General features: G+C 48.2%; 1 protein-coding gene across 8 annotated transcripts in view; it reads right to left on the bottom strand.

The window, feature by feature from the left end:
* Positions 1–18,937, bottom strand: part of PPFIBP1 (PPFIA binding protein 1) — a 185,568-nt gene extending 166,631 nt beyond the window's left edge. For 4 of the 8 annotated variants that reach the window (XM_029057999.2, XM_029057996.2, XM_029057995.2 and 1 more), the window contains exon 1: positions 18,757–18,937. The gene's annotated coding sequence lies outside the window, so the exon portion shown is untranslated. The remainder of the gene's footprint in view (positions 1–18,756) is intronic. The other 4 variants (XM_029058001.2, XM_029057998.2, XM_029058000.2 and 1 more) reach the window with 1 other exon arrangement.
* Positions 18,938–19,508: the final 571 nt, after the last annotated feature.

Raw genomic sequence — 19,508 nt, forward strand, 5'->3', positions numbered from 1 at the left:
CCACACCAGCTGAAGGGATTGACTCATTAAGTAGTTACTTTCCACATGAGTTTCTGCCAAGCCAACAATTACGAGCTGAGAGTTTCAGCTTCTAAGCTGTCTCCTTCAATTCCCGAACATTAGCTGCCTTCACAAGTTCCTCAGGCCTCGAACCTCCAGATATTGCTTTGGGATACTGTTTTACATCATTCCGAAGGAGGAGGGTGAAAAAAAATCAGTTCAGTCGATTTTTCTTGCTAGAATACTTTTCAAAGACGAGAAAACCCTGGGCCCAACAAACAATGAAATGGTTAAGCACGCAAGTGCCTGTGGTGTCAAATTCAAACCTGGTGACTTAGAATGGCAAGGTCTCTCCATAAGCTCTGATTTTTATTATTACCACATAATTGTGATATGTTAAGTGCTTACTATGTGCCAGGCACTGTACTAAGCACTGGGGTGGACACAAGCCAAATGTGTTGGGGACAGTCCCTGTCCCACATGAAGCTCACAGTCTCAAACCCCATTTTACAGATGAGGGAACTGAGGCCCAGAGAAGTAAAGTGACTTGCCCAAGGTCACACAACAGGCAAGTGGCAGAGTTCAAACAGAGGATCCTACTGCACTCTTTCCGAAAATACGCTCTGGAAATCGATCATTAAAACTTACTGCAAACTCGCTGTGGGCAGAGAATGTGCCTGTTTATTGTTGTATCATACTCTCCCAAGCACTCAGCACAGTGTTAATAATAATAATAATAATAATGTTGGTATTTGTTAAGCACTTACTATGTGCAGAGCACTGTTCTAAGCGCTGGGGTAGATACAGGGTCATCAGATTGTCCCCCATGAGGCTAACAGTCTTCATCCCCATTTTACAGATGAGGGAACTGAGGCACACAGAAGTGAAGTGACTTGCCCACAGTCACACAGCTGACGAGTGGCAGAGCTGGGATTCGAGTCCATGACCTCTGACTCCCAAGCCCGGGCTCCTTCCACTGAGCCACGCTGCTTCCCATATTTATTGAGCACGGGAAGTGCTCAATAAATACGACTGACTGACAGTAAGTGCTCAGTAAATACAATTGACTGACACAACTGGAGTTAAGCCCACAAATGAATCTCTGTGGAAGAAATAGCGTGGAAAAAGCAGGACATTTTTAAGGCTTGCCCCAAAGACATTAATTAAAAAAAAAATTCAGCTATGGACATAAGAGCTGGTGGGCGGGGGGAATAAAGGGAGCAAGTCAGGGCGACGCAGAAGGGAGTGGGAGAAAAGGAAAAGAGGGTTTAGTCAGGGAAGTCCTCTTGGAGGAGATGGACCTTCACTAAGGGAAAGTAATTGTCAGCTGGAGACGAAGAATGCCTTCCCGCGTGACTTGTCCAAGGTTACACAGCAGGAGAGTGGCAGAGCTGGGATTTGAACCCAGGTCCCCTGACTCCCAGGCTCAGGGTCTATCCAGCAGGCCATGCTATTGGCCGCCCCTCTTACCATCATCAGTGGTATTTATGGAGAGCTTACTGTGTGCAGAGCACTTTACTAAGCACCTGGGAGAATGCAATAGAACAGAGTAGGCCGAGACATTTCCTGTCAACAGTGAGCTCTCACCCAGATCAAGCCCAAAAAATCCAATGGTTTTGTCATTTTAATGGTTTCCTGGAACATTGGAGCCCTTTCTCCTGCCCCTCCAAATTCAAATTGTTTGCATCTCCGCATAGCCAACATCCAACGCAGTTGGGTTCGACACACTCAAGCCTCTGCGTTTGAGCACTTGGACCTGTCCGCACTGAGTACTTTGCTCCTCACTCCATCCCAGGATCAGAGCACATAATCCCAATGGTCTTTGTTAAGAACTTACTATGTGCCGGCATCGTATTAAGCACTGGGGTGGATTCAAGCAAATCGGGTTGGACACAGTCCCTGTCATTCTTGCATTCAATCATATTTACTGAGCGCTTGCTGTGTGCAGAGCACTGTACTAAGCCCTTGGAATGTACAATTCGGCAACTGATAGAGACGATCCCTGCCCAACAACGGGCTCACAGTCTAAAAGGGGAAACAGACAACAAAACAAGTAGAAAGGCATCAATACCATCGAAATAGATAAATAGAATCATAGGTATATACCCTGTCTCACATGGGGCTCACAATCTCAATCCTCATTTTACAGAAGAGGGAACTGAGGCACAGAAGAATGAAGTGTCTTGTCCAAGGTCCCACAGCAGACAAGTGGCAGAGCCAGGATCAGAACCTATGACCTCCTGACTCCCAGGGCCGTGTTCTATTCTCTTTGCCATGCCGCTTCTCCCTTATATCCGTGGCTCAGTGGCCAGAGCCCGGGCTTGGGAGTCAGAGGTCATGGGTTCTAATCCCGACTCCTCACTTACCAGCTGTGTGACTTTGGAAAAGTCACTTAACTTCTCTGTGCCTCTGTTATCTCATCTGTAAAATGGGGATTAAGACTGAGCCCCATGGGGGACAACCTGATTTCCTTGTATCTCCCCCAGTGCTTAGAACAGCGCTTGGCACATAATAAGTGTTTAACAAATGCATCATTATTATATCCTTTCACACTCTGTCACTTCCCTTATTATTTATTTTAACATCTGTCTTCCCCACTAGGCTGTAAGCTCCTGTTTTTAATGGTTTGTTCACCAATAAAATCAATCACATTTATTGAGCACTTACTGTGTGGAGAGCACTGTATTAAGTGCTTGGGAGAGGACGATATAATATCGAGTTGGTAGAACGTTCCCTGCGCACGACAAGCTTACAGTCTAGAGGGGGAGGCAGACATTAATATATATAAATACATTACAGTAATGGACATAAGTGCTGTGGGGTTGGGTGGGTGGATGAATAAAGACAGCAATTCAGGGTGATGCAGAAGAGAGTGGGAAAAGGAGGGCTTAGTCAGGGAAGGCTTCTTGGAGGAGATGGGCCTTCAATAAGGTTTGGAAAGTAGAGAGGGTCATTGCCATATGTTCCTTCATTCAATCATATTTGAGTGCTTACTGTGTGCAGAGCACTGTACTAAGCACTTGGGAGAGCACGATACAACAATAAACAGTGACATTCCCTGTCTGCAACGAGTTTACAGTCTATGAAGGGGGAGGGCGTTCCAACAACAGGCAGGATGTGGGCAAGAGGTAGGTGGCGAGAGAGATGCTAAGAGATAGATGTTAAAAACCTACTATGTGTCAAGCACTGCTCTCAACACTGAGATAGAATTAGCGTGGCTCAGTGGAAAGTGCATGGGCTTGGGAGTCAGAGGTCATGGGTTCTAATCCCCACTCCTCCACCTATCAGCTGGGTGACTTTGGGCAAGTCCCTTCGCTTCTCTGGGCCTCAGTTTCCTCATCTGTAAAAGGGGGACGTGAAGACGGTGAGCCCCAAGTGGGACAACCTGATCACCTTGTATCTCCCCCAGCGCTTAGAACAGTGCGTGGCATAATAGGAAGCGCTTAACAAATACCAACATTATTATTATTAGATAGATAGAAGCAATCAGGTTGGACACAGTCTCTGTCCCACATGGGACTTCCAATCTGAATTCCCATTTTATAGATGATGGAACTGAGGCCCTGAGAAGTGAAGTGTCTCGCCCAAGGATACACAGAAGGGCGGAGCCGGGATCCTCCTAGGCAGGGATGGAATCTACCAACTCTATTATCCTGTACCCTCCCAAGGGTTTATTCTAGGGCTCTGCGTATAATAAATACCACTAAATTATTGTTATTATTATTAATAATAGCAATAAACACCACTGACTAGAAGCAGTTATAACTCCCCACATGAGTGAAGAAGCACACCTGACTTGGGAAGTTTAATCGGTCTCACAGAACAGTGACGGGCAAGACAGGAATGAAAACCACCAACAGGTCCTGGAATGCAGTGGGTAGGCCGCCCATATTGGAGCAAAGGGACCCAAAGGAAGCGGACGGGGGTTACAGCAGCAGTGTGGTCCAGTGGGTAGAGCACGGGCCTTTGAGTCAGAAGGACCTGGGTTTTAATCCCGGCTCCACCACCTGTCAGCTGTGTGACTGTGGGCAAGTCACTTCGCTGGGCCTCGGTTCCCTCATCTGTGAAATGGGGATGAAGTGTGGGAGCCCCATGTGGGGCAGGGACTGTGTCCAACCCGATTTGCTTGTTTCCACCCCAGAGCTTAGTACAATACCTGGTGCATAGTAAGCGCTTAACAAATACCACAATTATTTATGGAGCAAATCACAGCGACGCAGAAGGGAGTGGAGAAGAGGAAAGGAGGGCTTAGTCTTGGAGGAGATGGGCCTCTAATATGGCTTTGAAGGTGGGGGAATAATTGCCATATATTCTTTCATTCATTAATAATAATAATTCCAGCTCTGCCACTTGTCTGCTGTGTGATCTTGGGCAAGTCACTTCACTTCTCTGGGCCTCAGTTCCCTCATCTTTAAAATAGGGATTGAGACTCTGAGTCCCACGTGAGACAAGGACTGTGTCCCACCCAATTTGCTCGTATCCACCCCAGCGCTTAGAAGAGTGCCCGCCCCACTTAATAAGCGCTTAACAAATACCACATTAGACCAACCCTGAAATCGCGCGACAAAAACCCTGCTGCCTTCACGAAAGTGGTGAGGGACTGGGAGGAGATGGACACAAAATAATTACAGCTAGGATGGAAATCTCTCTGGATCCAACCCCAGAAGGATGGCAGATGGAGGTGGGGCGTTCTGGGAGAGATGTGTCCGTGGAGTCGCTATGGGTTGGAGAAGACTCGACAGCATAATAATAATTCATTCATTCAACAGTATTTATTGAGCGCTTACTATGTGCAGAGCACTGTACTAAGGGCTTGGAATGTACAATTCAGCAACAGATAGAGACAATCCCTGCCCTAATGTTGGTATTTAAGTGCTTACTATGTGCAGAGCACTGTTCTAAGCGCTGGGGGAGATTTACATGGTAGTCAGGTTGTCCCACGTGAGGCTCACAGTCTTCATCCCCATTTTACAGATGAGGTAACTGAGGCCCAGAGAAGTGAAGTGACTTGCCCCCAGTCACACAGCTGAGGAGTGGCGGAGCCAGGATTTGAACCCATGACCTCTGACTCCCAAGCCTGGGCTCTTTCCACTGAGCCACGCCGCTTCTCTAAGCATAACAAAATAAAAGGAAAGAAATCAATGGAAAGCTGGAGAAGTAAATAAATTAGTGATTACCAAGAGCAGCTCCTATCCTAGAGACCTTTTGTTTTCATGGTATTTGTTAAGCGCTTACACTCCCCAGCTTCAAAGCCTTAATAATAATGATAACAATAATAATTATATTTGTTAAGCGCTTACCGAGTACCAGCCACTGGACTAAGCGCTGGGATGGATTTAAGCAAATCATGTTGGGCACAGTCCCTGTCCCACCTGGGGCTGAGTCTCAATCCCCATTTTACAGATGAGGTCACTGAGGCACAGAGAAGCCAAGTGACTTGCCCATGGCCACCCAGCAGACAAGTGGAGGAGCCGGAATTGGAATCCATGACCTTGGGACTCCTAAGCCCATGCTCTACCTGCGATTAGACTGTGAGGCCCGTTAATGGGCAGGGATTGTCTCTATCTGTTGCCAAATTGTACATTCCAAGTGCTTAGTACAGTGCTCTGCACATAGCAAGCGCTCAACAAATACGATTGAATGAATGAATGCTATGCCTGCTGCTTCCTCAGTCATTCAATCGTATTTATTGAGCGCTTACCGTATGCCGAGCCCTGCTTCCTCCAAGAGGCCTTCCCTGACTAAACCCTCCTTCCCTCTTCTCCCACTCTCTTCTGCGGCGCCTTTGTCAAGAACTATTCCAAGCACTGGGGTGGATACCAGATAATCAGGTTGGACACAGTCCCTGTCTCATATGGGGCTCACAGTCCAAGACAATCGTATTTATTCATTCATTCAATAGTATTTATTGAGCGCTTATTATGTGCAGAGCACTGTACTAAGCACTTGGAATGGACAATTCGGCAACAGATAGAGACAATCCCTGTCCATTGACGGGCTCACAGGCTAATGGGGGAGACAGACAGACAAAAACAACAGCAATAAATAGAATCAAGGGGATGTACACTTCATTAACAAAATAAATAGGGTGCAGATCACTATACTAAGTGCTCGGAGGAGTACAATCCAACAGAGTTGGCAGACGCATTCCCTGCCAACAACAAACTCACAGGCTCAATAAATCTGATTGTCTTCCTGGGAGTTTCACTCTTCATCTACTCTCCCACACACTCCCTTCCCACTGCTAATTATCACCCCACACGCCTCTTCTTTCTAAGCTCCTTATGGGCAGGGAATGTGCCTGCTGATTCTGTTGTACTCTCCCAAACGCTTAATACAATGCTCTGCACATAGCAAGCGTAAAATCAATACTATTCCTCCATTGATTCTCTCTTCCTCTCATAATAATAATAATGTTGGTATTGTTAAGCGCTTACTATGTACAGAGCACTCTTCTAAGTGACGTACCCAAGGTCACAGGTGACAAGCGGCGGAGCCAGGATTAGAACCCATGACCTGACTCCCAAGCCACTGCTTGGGGTGGATCCCCCCCTGACCCAGGTGGGGCTCACAGTCCCAATCCCCATTTTACAGATGAGGAAACTGAGGCCCAGAGAAGTGAACCGACTTGCCCAAGGCCAAACAGTAGACAAGCGGTGGAGCCGGGATTTCTCAATAGACCCATTATCCTTATCCACCGGATTATCAATTCCTGGAGGGCAGGGATCAGTCAGCACTCAATAAATACTCTGGAGGGATTGACTGATGGGCCACCCAGTAGGCATTCGATCCATCAGTGGTATTTATTGAGCACTTACTCCGAGTCGGCACTGTAATATGCACTTGGGAGCGTCTAATACAACAGAGTTGGTAGACGTCCCCTGCCTACAAGGCACTTCCAGTCCAGAGGCGAATAAACAGAATCTAAAATAAATTATGGGCCGATATATTAGTACGGTGCTCTGCACACAGTAAGCGCTCAATAAATATGATTGAATGAATAATGGTATTGTTAAGAGGTTACTATGTGTCCAGCACTGTTTTAAGCGCCGGGGTGGATACAAGCTAATCAGGTTGTCCCACGTGGGGCTCACAGGCTTAATCCTCATGTTACAGATGAGGTAACTGAGGCACAGAGAAGCTAAGTGACTTGCCCAAGGTCACACAGCAGACGAGTGGCGGAGCCGGGATCAGAACCCACGTCCTCTAACTCCCAAGCCCGGGTTCTTGCCACTAAGCCACGCGCTGCTTCCCTGCTGTGGGGGGGATATCAATAACAATAATAATAATTGTGGTATTTAAGTGCTTACTATGCACCAGACACTGCACTAGCGCTGGGGTGGACACAAGTAAATCGGGTTGGACACAGTCCCTGTCCCACAAGGGGCTCACAGTCTCGATCCCCGTTTTACAGCTGAGGTAACTGAGGCCCAGGGAAGCGAAGTGACTTGCCCAAGGTCATACAGCAGACAGGTGGAGGAGGCAGGATTAGCACTCAGGTGCTTCTGAGTCCCAGGCCACTAGGGCCCGGGCTTGGGAGTCAGAGGTCATGGGTTCGAATCCCAGCTCTGCCACTTGGCAGCTGTGTGACTGTGAGCAAGTCACTTCACTTCTCTGGGCCTCAGTTCCCTCATCTGTAAAATGGGGATGAAGAATGTGAGCCCCATGTGGGACAATCTGATGACCCTGTATCTCCCCTAGTGCTTAGAACAGTGCTCTGCACATAGTAAGTGCTTAACAAATACCAACATTATTTTTATTATGCCCTGCTGCTTCTGTACTTAAGTTCCTACCAAGTACTTAAAGGGTAACAGATCCAAGGGGAAGGGCAACACGGAAGGGAGAGGGAGTAGAGGAAAAGAGGAATTAGTCGGGCAAGGCCTCTTGGAGGAGATGGGATTTTAATTCATTCAATCGTATATAATAATAATTATTATTATATATTATTGAGAAGCAGCGTGGCTCAGTGGACAGAGCCCGGGCTTGGGAGTCAGAGGTCATGGGTTCAAATCCCAGCTCTGCCACTCATCAGCTATGTGACTGTGGGCAAGTCACTTCACTTCTCTGTGCCTCAGTTATCTCATCTGTAAACTGGGGATTAACTGTGATTCTCACGTGGGGCAACCTGATGACCCTATATCTCCCTCCAGCGCTTACAACAGTGCTCTGCACACAGTAAGTGCTTAACAAATACCAACATTATTATTATTATTAGGCAAGTCACACAACTTCTCTGTGCCTCAGTTCCCTCATTGGGAAAATGGGGATTTAAGACTGTGAGCCCCACGTGGGTCAGGGACTGTGTCCAACCCCATTACCTCATATTCATCCATTCAATCGTATTTATTGGGCGCTTACTGTGTGCAGAGCGCCCTACTAAGTGCTTGGGAGCGGATACTACAACAATAAACGGATATATTCCTTGCCCAGATGGAGCTTACAGTCTACTCTGGCACTTAGAACTATGCCTGGCACATAGTAAGAGCTTAACAGATGCCATTAAAAACAAAGAGAGATGTAATAATGATGGCATAGGTTAAGCGCTTACTATGTGCGAAGCACTGTTTTAAGCATTAGACATATAATTAAAGATAGATAACACAGCTCACCCAGCTGAGCTGCAAGGGAAAAAAAAGTTCAGTGGGCAAGGAACCTCAAGTTGGGAAGAATTAAACTGCAGGAAACGTCAAATGCTCCGAGAACAGGCACGTCTCCCTTGCCAGGTTAGAGCTTACCGATCCTCTCTTGTGACTGATTTATTAGTGGAAAGAGCAAACCTCTCCAAAGAAAGAAAAGTCGACCCGCAATCGGACATTTTGTTCCACTCAATTTCCAAAGACCCCAGGGCCCCACAAACCGGAAATCGATCAGGTCTCAAATGCATCTCTGCTTTGCCTAGTGAGGGATTGCAAATAATTCCCACCTCCCCTCCCAAGGCTCAGAAGATAAAATATTTGCTTCCCGGGGAAACGTGTGGAAAGGCGGAATTCCAACCTCTCCCCAATCTTTCCTGCCTGCGTTCATCCCTCCAGCCCTAACAGCCGATGACATTTTTTGAGTGTTTACTATGTGCAGAGCACTGTACTAAGCGCTTGGGAGAGTACACTGTAACAGCAAGCAGACACATTCCCTGCCAACAATGAACTTAGAGTCTAGAGGGGAAGACGGACGTTAAAAGAAATAAACAGCAGCTATAATAATGTTGGTATTTGAAAAGCGCTTACTACGTGCAGAGCACTGTTCTAAGCGCTGGGGGAGATACAGGGTCATCAGGTTGTCCCACGTGAGGCTCAGTCTTCATCCCCATTTTACAGATGAGGTCCAGAGAAGTGAAGTGACTTGTCCACAGTCACAAAGCTGACAAGTGGCAGAGCTGGAATTCGAACCCATGACCTCTGACTCCCAAGCCTCAGCTCTTTCCACTGAGCCAAACTGCTTCTCTATGGATATAAGTGCTGTGGGGCTGGGAAGAGGGATGGATAAAGAGAGCGAGTCAGGGGGACACAGAAGGGAGTGGGAGAAGAGGAAAAGAGGGCTTAATCAGGGAAGGCCTCTTGGAGGAGATAATAATAATAATAATGGTATTTGTTTAGTGCTTAATAGGTGCCAGGCACTCTTTTAAGCGTTGGGGGAGATACAAGATAATCGGGTTGGACACTGTCCCTGTCCCACGTGGGGCTCATGGGCTTAATCCCCATTTTCCAGATGAGGGAACTGAGGCACAGAAGTGAAGTGATTTGCCCAAGGTCAAACGGGAGACAAGTGGCGGAGCCGGGATTAGAACTCATCATCTTCTGACTCCCAGGCCGGTGCTCTATCCACTAGGCCATGCCATGTCTAACACCGAGCAACAGGGCTGGAGGTGGGCAGGAATGAGGCCAGGGAAAAGGTGCCTGGCCCCTTGGGGGTGGGGAGGAGAGCCCCTCCCTGACAAGACTTGACAATTGCCAATCAGACCCGAAAAACAAAATGTTGGTATTTGTTAAGCGCTTACTTTGTGCGGCGCAGGTCACTTCACTTCTCTGTGCCTCAGTGACCTCCTCTGGAAAATGGGGATTAAGACTGTGAGCCTCACGTGGGACAACCTGATTACCCTGTAAATCTACCCCAGTGCTTAGAACAGTGCTCTGCCCATAGTAAGCGCTTAACAAATACCAACAACATTATTATTATTATCTCATTTCTCAGCGCTTAGAACAGTGCCTGGCACATAGTAAGCGCTTACTAAATGTCGCAATTATTGTTATTCTTCTGCTCCGCCACTTGTCTGCTGTGTGACCTTGGGCAAGTCACTTAACTTCTCTCTGCCTCAGTTACCTCATCTGCAAAAATGGGGATTAGGATTGTGAGCCTCACGTGGGGCCACCTCATTACCTAGGATCTCCCCCAGCGTTTAGTACAGTGCTTGGCACAAAGTAAGCACTTAACAAATACCAAATTATTCTTATTATTATAACAAATTCGACCAAATGAATGAATATCCCAACGCTCCAGGAACCGATCCAAACTCAAACTGCTCTGGGAACCCGATTATCTTATATTTACCCCAGCGCTTAGTACAGCACCGGCTCCGCCGCTTGTCAGCTGTGTGACTTTGGGCAAGTCACTTAACTTCCCTGTGCCTCAGTTACCTCATCTGTAAAAGGGGGATGAAAACTGTGAGCCCCACGTGGGACAACCTGATCACCTTGTATCCCCCAGCGCTTAGAACAGTACTTCGCACATAGTAAGCGCTTAACAAATACCACCACTATTATACAGTAAGGGCTTAACAAATACCACAATTCTTCTTATTATTATTAACATCTCCCGCTCTTCCAAACCCTCCAAGGGCTGCTCATCCATCTCCATGTCAAGGAGAAACTTCTCCCCATCAGCTTCAGGCATTTATTCTAATCTCCATCTCCCTTCTCTTCTTTAGGGTCCCTACCCCAAAAGCACTTTGATCTTCATTCCAAGACCACCATCCCCCCCCACACCCCCACAGGGTTTTAAACAAAGTCCATCTCCTCACACTCTGCTGTTTCTCCTTCCTGTGATCTCTTTTAGGGCCTCCCCTGCTAGACTGTAAATTCCTTGCGGGCTGGGATCCTCTAAGTCAGCGCTGAACAAATACTATAATTATAATAATAATGATGATGATGCCCGTCTGCCCCTCTAGACTGCAAGCTTCTTGTGCGACCAGAGAATGTGTCTTCATTCATTCAGGCGTATTTACTGAGCGCTTATTTTGTGCAGAGTGCTGTACTGTATAATTATATTGATGCCGGACTACTTGTTTTGTTCTCTTTTGTTCTCTGTCTCCCCATTTTAGACTGTGAACCCGTCGTTGGGCAGGGATTGTCTTATCTGTTACCGAGTTGTATATTCCAAGAGCTTAGTACAGTGTTCTGCACACAGTAAGCGTTCAATAAATAATAATGTTGGTATTTGTTAAGCACTTACTATGTGCAGAGCACTGGTCTAAGCGCTGGAGTAGATACAGGGTAATCAGGTTGTCCCCCGTGAGGCTCCCAGTCTTCATCCCCATTTGATAGATGAGGGAACTGAGGCCCAGAGAAGTGAAGTGACTTGCCCACAGTCACACAGCTGCCAAGTGGCAGAGCCGGGATATGAACCCATGACCTCTGACTCCCAAGCCCGGGCTCTTTCCACTGAGCCACACTGCTTCTCAACAATATGACTGAATGAATGACTGAATGACTGACTGACTGAATGAATGAATGAATGAATGAAGGTATTTATTAAGGGCTTGCTACGTGCCTAGCACTGGGGTATTCATTCATTCAGTCGTATTTACTGAGCGCTTACAGTGTGCAGAGCACTGTACTAAGAGCTTGGGGTAGATACAAGGTAATCAGGTTGTCCCACGTGGGGTTCAGTCTTAATCGCCATTTTACAGATGAGGGAACTGAGGCACAGAGAAGTTAAGTGCCTTGCCCAAAGTCACACAGCTGACAAGCAGCAGAGCCAGGATTAGAACCCATGACCCCTGACTCCTAAACCCGGGCTCTTTCCACTAAGCCACGTTGCTTCTTGTCCGTTGTCTGTTGTATGGTACCCGTCCAAGTACCTCGTACAAAGCTATGCACACAGTAAGTGCTCAATAAATACCACTGATGGATGGATGGACTGAGTGCAGCAATATCCCCAGGAGATGCTGACAAAGGAGGGGAAAGGAGTTAGGAGTCTGTCTCTGGGGGTGGGAAAAAAGAATAAGAAAATAAGATCGAGGACTCAATCAGTGGTGTTTATTCAATGGTTACTGTGTGTGGAGCACTGTACTGTGCTCTTGGGAGAGTACAACAGAGTTGGAAAGCACGTTCTCTGCTCACAAGGAGCTCGCGGTCTAGAGGAGGAGATGGGGGCGGAAAAAAAAATGCAGTCATTAAGTCAGGCTTTTGAGGGAAGGAGCTTCAGAACAATCCCAAAATGCAATTTACTGCTTTATGAATGACTCAAAATTCGGAAAGTCCCAGCCTAAAACAACCTCCACCACCCAAACGCCCACCTACGCCCCACCCTCATGGAATCTACTCATTTACCTTTTCCCACCTTCTGTCTTTCCATTTATAACAACAACGGTAATACTGGCATGTTAAGCACTTTCATTTATTCAGCTGTATTTATTGAGCGTTTAATGTGTGCAGAGCACTGTACTAAGTGCTTGGGAGAGTACAATATAACAATGAACAGACATTTCCTGCCCACAAGGATCTCAAAGCAGTCTAGAATATAAATAGGGAGAGAGGGAAGGGAAGGGAAGAGGGAGGAAGAGAAGAGGGAAGGGGAAGAGGGAAGAGGGAAGGGAATCTCACGAGACGCAGCGTGGCTCAGTGGAAAGAGCACGGGCTTGGGAGTCAGAGGTCATGAGTTCGAATCCCAGATCTGTCACTTGTCAGTTTTGTGACTGTGGGCAAGTCACTTCACTTCTCTGGGCCTCAGTTACCTCATCCGTAAAATGGGGATTAAGACTGTGAGCCTCACGTGGGACAACTTGATGACCCTGTATCTACCACAGTGCTTAGAACAGTGCTCTGCACAGAGTAAGCACTTAACAAATACTAACATTATTATTATTATTACAGAGAAGTGACTTCTGCCAGGTACTGTTCTAAGCACTGGGGTGGATACGTGCAAATTAGATTAGATACAGTCCCTATTCCCATTTTACCGACGAAGAAACTGAGGCTCAGGGAAGTGAAGCATCTTGTCCAAGGTCACACAGCAGACAGGTGGCAGACCAAGGATTAGAACCCACGACCTCTGGCATCTCAGGCCCGTCCTCTTTCCGTAGTTCCCTCCTGATGTCTTTCTTCTCTCCATTTTGGAAGCACTCCGTGCTTCCCAAGAGACAAGCCGTGTCCCACTCTGTTCCATATTTGTCTGACCGTGTCTGATCTCATGATCAGGCATCTACCCCAGTGCTTAGTACACAGTGAATGCTTACCACCCGGTAATGCTGGGCCTCAGTTTCCTCATCTGTAAAATGGGGATAATAACACCCTTCTCTCCCTCCCTCAAAGGGACGATGAAAGGATAAAATGAGATAATTGATGTGAAAGTGCCCTGGAAAAAAAATACCATCACTGCACATACACAAGGTTGTTATTAGGCTATCTGACGGGGAAACTAAGGATTCTATACGTTGCCTCAGAACACTTGGCCAAAAACTGTATAAGAATAAAAAAATTTCACACCCTGCCTATAACCTGTAGAGAAGACAACCTTAAAACCTGAATGAGGCTATTAATCAGAGCAGGAGGAAAAATGGACTCATTCAGAATTTACTCCAGAGAAGCAGCGCGGCCTAGTAGAAAGAGCACAAGCCTGAGAGTCAGAGAACCTGGGTTCTAATCCCGGCTTCTCCACTTGTCTATGTGACCTTGGGCAGGTCACTTCACTGCTCTGGGCCTCAGTTCCCTCATCTGTAAAATGGGGATTAAGACTGGAAGCCTGACGTGGAACGTGGACTGACTAGCTTGCTTCCCAGTGCTTAGGAGAGTGTTTGGCACAGAGTAAGCGCTTAACTAATGCCATTAAAATAAAAAAAGGTACGTGATCAACTGTTTAGCCACGAGAACAAAGATGAGGTGAAAGAGTAACTTGGTGAATTCACATCCAAATGGCTGCGATGCCTCTCAAACAGGAAGCAGAGTAGCCTAGTGGAAAGGCCAGGGGCCTGGGAGTCCAGACTCCACCACTTGTCTGCTATGTGACCTTGGACAAGTCACTTCACTTCTCTGGGCCTCAGTTACCTTATCTGTAAAATGGGGATTAAAGCTGTGAGCCACCATGTGGGACATGGATTGCGTTCAACCTGATTAGCTTGTATCTAACCCAGCACTTAGTACAGTGCCTGGCACCTAGTAAACTCTAAACAAATACAGTAACGCTCCCAGCCACCGCCCAACCCTCCACCCCCAACACACACACACGCACACATGAACAAAACAAAAACAGGTAGGGGATCAAATCTACAGCTCCGGGTACAAAATGCTCTATGCTTAGCAAACAGCACAGTAGTCTGAACAGAGGTATCTAATTAGACCTCTAAAATCAAGTGAGATCTGTATTTCTAAGCATTGTGCAAAAAAAAAAAATTACACCCATATTATGAAGTACCAATTTTCATCACATTGAGAAATAAATTTAAACAAAGCATGGACAATCAGTGACTTTAAGTTATGCAACTTGAATATTAAAGTGAAATGGAATTCCCTAACCAGACATTTCGCGCTGGCATACAAAGTTGCTGGAAAATATCTGATCACTCAAGACATATTTTCACCTTCACTGACAGTGTGCGTGTGTCTGTCTGTAACCTTGTTGTGGGCAGGGAATGTGTCTGTTTATTGTTAGACTGAACCCTCCAAAGAGCTACGTACAGTGCTCTGCACACGGTAAACACTCAATAAATATCATTGAATAAGTAAGGAATGTTTGTACAGCCTTGTCATCCTGACTCTTTGGAATCGAAAGGGGGCATATGACATGTTCTAACAAACATTAGCAAAAGGCTGTAGGATTTGACCATTCAGCAACACTTCCTTCTCCTTCTGAAAGAATTACTTGGGAAATTACGGGCTATCCTGGGTTACCCTTTCCTTATGCCCAGAAACATTTAAGAATTTCTGTTGCTTCTTCCAATATTCCCTGTTATTTCTAGCATATCAACCCCGACTGCTCCAAGATGATTTTGACCTGACTGCCCCAGAGACCCTTTAAGCACAAACTTAAACCCCACCAGGGAAGCAGCGTGGCTCAGTGGAAAGAGCCCGGGCTTGGGAGTCAGCGGTCATGGGTTCGAATCCCGGCTCTGCCACTTCTCAGCTGTGTGACTGTGGGCAAGTCACTTAACTTCTCTGTGCCTCAGTTACCTCATCTGTAAAATGGGGATTAACTGTGAGCCTCACGTGGGACAACCTGATGACCCTGTATCTCCCCCAGCGCTTAGAACAGTGCTCTGCACATAGTCAGCACTTAAATACCAACATTATTATTATTATTATTATTATTAACCCTGGCTCTGCTGTTTTCTGCTGTGAGCCCTTGCCCAAGTTACTCTGCTTCTCTGGGCCTCGGTTCTCTCATCTGTAAAATGGGGATTAAGACCGTGAGCTCCATGGGGGACAGGGACCCCACTCCTCAGAATACCAATCATCAATCGTATTTACTGAGTGCTTACTGTGTACGGGGCGTTGTTCTAAGCACTTAAACACCATCAAAAACATTAATATAACCATTACTAATTCACCATCTTTCCTCTCCCAACCCTCGGCAGTGACATTCACTCAGCACACCTCAAATAGAGATTTACTAGCCGATTCCACCTACTTCCCTATTGAACTGAAGCCAGGGGTCACTTTGTCTGGAAAAACCGTCTATCCTGGAAGGGGAAACTTGACTCATCATCCCACAGTTATAAAAGAAGATTTTTTTAAAAAAAGTCAACACACACACACATACACACCCTCAAATCCTGGCCGCTGCTGATACTGAATCAGCTCTCTGGGGTAAAATATCTTGGAGAAAGGCACTCGGTACAGACACACACACAAAAAAACAACCCAAAACTCCCAAGGAAAAGGGAGTGGGGGCAACAGGAAGGGAAGGAAGGAAAAACACACAGCCACATTGTTTCTTTCCAAATGTCACTTCTCCCCCATGGGGCAGGATCCCCTACCAAGTTAGCATTCGGGCTAAAGAGTTTGATTAGAGGAATGGGTTTAATTTTGGAGGCAAATCCACGACCTCCTGATTAGCTAGCAACTCCAGCTGAGTTCCCAGGCCAGCCCAAATCATTCATTCAATCATATTTGTGTGTGCAGAGCACTGTACTAAGGGCTTGGAAAGTACAATTCAGCAAGAGATAGAGACAATCCCTGCCCAACAACGGGATCACAGTCTAGAAGAGGAAACAGAGAGCAAAACAAGTAGACAGGCATCAATACCATCAAAATAGATATTTCTATATACACATCATTAATAAAATATATAGAATTATAGATACATCTATACACCAGTGGTGTGGGACGGGGAAGGGGGTAGAGCGGAGGGAGGGAGTGGGGGCGATGGGGAGGGGAGGAGGAGGAGCAGAGGAAAAGGGTGGTCAATCTGGGAAGGCCTCCTGGAGGAGGTGAGCTGGAGGGGCGCTTTCAGTAGGGCCCCCAAAATGGAGCTTTCCAGCCTGCCAACTGGAATCCATGAGGTTCAAGTTGAAGGGATGGTGGCGGGGAGGGGGGAAAAGTGGAGAAAGGGGAAGATGGCAAGCTCTGCCCGCCGGGGGTAGGGCACGTGTCCACCAGCTCTTCCCAAGCGCTTAGCACTGGGCTCTTGTAGGCAGCGGGCCTTCAGCACATTCCCACTGCAGGCCTGCCAACGATCCTGGAGATTGGGGAGAGCCCGCGCTGGTGGTGGGCCCGGGCAGTCCCTGTTCTCTCTCTCTCTCTCCCGAGCGTTCGGCCCAGTGCTCCGCACACAGTGAGAGCTTAGTAAAAGCGACTGAGTGAATGGTTGGGGATGGGGGGTGGAGGGTGGGAGGGGGAGAATGCTGTCCCGGGCACCGTTCCTGCTCCTCGCCCACCTCCCCTCTGGACTAGCCCTTCTCCAACCCCGAGTGGGGTGGGGGCCTTGGGCAGGTTGTGGGTGGACGGACAGATGGACAGAGGGAGCAGAGTCCGGCCAGCTCCAGCCACACACACACACACACACACACACACAGTCACTCTCTCAGACACACACTCTCAGCTGCATACACACACACTCACAGAATCGCACTCTCAGCTGCATACACACACACTCACAGACTCACACTCTCAGCTGCATACACACACTTTCAGACACACACACACACACTCTCTCTCAGACACACTCTCAAACGCACACACTCAGGCACACACTTTTCAGCTGCATACATACTCTCAGACTCACACCCACAGACCCAAACTCTCAACTACATACACACACTCACACTCTCAGCTGCATACAAACACACACTCTCAGACTCGGGCACACACACTCTCAAATGCATACACATTCTCTCAGACACACTCTCAGATGCATACACATACTCTCAGCTGTGTACACCCACTCTCAGATACACTCTCAGCTGCATACACACACTCTCAGACATACTCTCAGCTGCACACACACACACTCTCGGAATTAGACACACTCTCAGCTGCATTCAAACACTGACTCACACACACTCTCAGACACACACACACACTCTCAGACTCATACACACACTCTCAGACACACACACACTCTCAGACTCATACACACACTCTCAGACACACACACACTCTCAGACTCATACACACACTCTCAGACACACACACACTCTCAGACTCATACACACACTCTCAGACACACACACACTCTCAGACTCACACACACACTCTCAGACACACACAATCTCAGACACACACACACACTCTCAGACACACACAATCTCAGACACACACACACACTCTCAGACACACACAATCTCAGACACACACACACACTCTCAGACACACACACACACTCTCAGACTCATACACACACTCAGACTCATACACACACACACTCTCAGACACACACACACACTCTCAGACTCATACACACACTCAGACTCATACACACACTCACTCTCAGACACCACACACACACTCACACACACACTCTCACACACACACTCTCAGACACACACCCACTCTCAGACACACACACACACTCTCAGACACACACACACTCAAACTCACGCCCTCTCAACTGCATACACACACTCTCAGATCAGACCCTCTCAGCTGCGTACACACACACACACACACACACTCTCAGACACTCTCAGCTGCATGCACACACACTCTCAGATTTAGACACACTCTCAGCTGCATACACACACACTCTCAGACACTCTCAGACTCAGACACGCTCTCAGCTGCATACACCCTCTCTCAACTGCATACACACCCTCCGACTGACACACCCCAACTCCGAGCCCCCCACTGCCTGCTGCCCGCAGGGGCGGTGTGAGACCTAAGCACGCACACCGAGGCAGAGAGGAGCGGGACACGGGGAGGCAGCGAGGGCTGGCCGCGCCCGGCCGCCGGCAGGCATGCAAACGTCCTCCCCCGAAGAAGCCCGCCAGCAGCAGCAGCAGCAGGAGGAGGAGGAGGACGAGCAGGAGGAGGAGCAGCAGCTGCAGGGAGAGCCCATGCACCCACCGGCGCTGCTCCCCGTGCCCGCCCCGGCAGCGAGCCCCCTTACCTGCCCGGCTCCAGCTCCGGCTCCGGCTCCGGGTCCTCCCGCAGCCCGCGCCCGGCTCGGCTCCTCTTCGGGGCCCTTTCGGCTCTTCGGGCTCCGCTCGGCTCCTCCGGCCCCGTTCGGCTCCTCTTCGGGCCCCGCTCGGCTCCTCTTCGGGCCCCGCTCGGCTCCTCTTCGGACTCCGCTCGGCTCCTCTTCGGGCCCCTCTCGGCTCCCGTCCGAACCCCGTTCGGCTCTTCGGGCCCCGCTCGGCTCCTCCTCGGGCCCCGGCCCGCCGCTGACATCACCCTCCCTCCGGGCCCCGCCCTCGGGAAGACGCCATTGGCCAGAAAGGGGGAGCCCGGCCCCTTGCGCGCTCGACCATTGGTTAGGCGGGACGTCACTCACCCCGCAGCCCCTCCTGCTGAGCATTCCCAGAGCGGCCCGAGGTTGTGCTGGCGGGAGGGGCGGGGCCCTTCCCCGCTTCTCTCTGCTCATTCATTCATTCATTCATTCATTCATTCATTCATTCATTCATTCATTCATTCATTCATTCATTCGTATATTTATTGAGCGCTTACTATGTGCAGAGCACTGGACTAAGCGCTTGGAATGGACAATTCAGCAACAGAGACGATCCCTGCAGATAAAGCCGGCCCTGCCCACCGAACCCCCCATAATAATTCTAATAATAATAATAATAATGATGATAATGGCATTTGTTAAATGCTTACTATGTGTCAAGCACTGTTCTAAGCACTGGGGGAGATACAGGA

Source organism: Ornithorhynchus anatinus, chromosome 2, assembly GCF_004115215.2.
Source record: "Ornithorhynchus anatinus isolate Pmale09 chromosome 2, mOrnAna1.pri.v4, whole genome shotgun sequence".
NCBI lineage: Eukaryota > Metazoa > Chordata > Mammalia > Monotremata > Ornithorhynchidae > Ornithorhynchus > Ornithorhynchus anatinus.